This window comes from Sinocyclocheilus anshuiensis, unplaced genomic scaffold (genome assembly GCF_001515605.1).
Source record: "Sinocyclocheilus anshuiensis isolate Anshui unplaced genomic scaffold, SAMN03320099.WGS_v1.1 scaffold2357, whole genome shotgun sequence".
In the NCBI taxonomy this organism is placed as follows: domain Eukaryota; kingdom Metazoa; phylum Chordata; class Actinopteri; order Cypriniformes; family Cyprinidae; genus Sinocyclocheilus; species Sinocyclocheilus anshuiensis.
The window spans coordinates 63220-63551 of NW_015549716.1; the positions used below are offsets into that span (position 1 = coordinate 63220).

General features: G+C 27.7%; 1 protein-coding gene across 14 annotated transcripts in view; it reads right to left on the bottom strand.

Moving 5' to 3' along the window:
- The window catches only part of LOC107660752 (neurofascin-like), a 90491-nt gene that overhangs the window by 48442 nt on the left and 41717 nt on the right, over positions 1–332 (bottom strand). The window lies entirely within an intron of this gene.

The window sequence follows — 332 nt, forward strand, 5'->3', positions numbered from 1 at the left end:
TATGCAACTTCTGCAAAGATTAATTTTATTGATACTGATTTCATTTGTTTAGTAACAGCCTAAATGTATTGTTATTATAATTTACTGATTAAATGTAAGAATTTGACTTAAAAGACGATGCACACACTTTTAGAAAAAAAAAGGCTCTATAAAGGTAAAAATGTCCATAAAAGGTAAAAATCAATTTAAATTTATTGGAAAAGCTTAATTTCTATCACTACTGTGAACTGACCAAACAAAATATGAAATATATCAAAAACTTTAGGAGTCAGCTGTCCAAGGTAGTCCTTAAGATATCAGCACAATAACACACTCAGCAAAATATCGTCTAA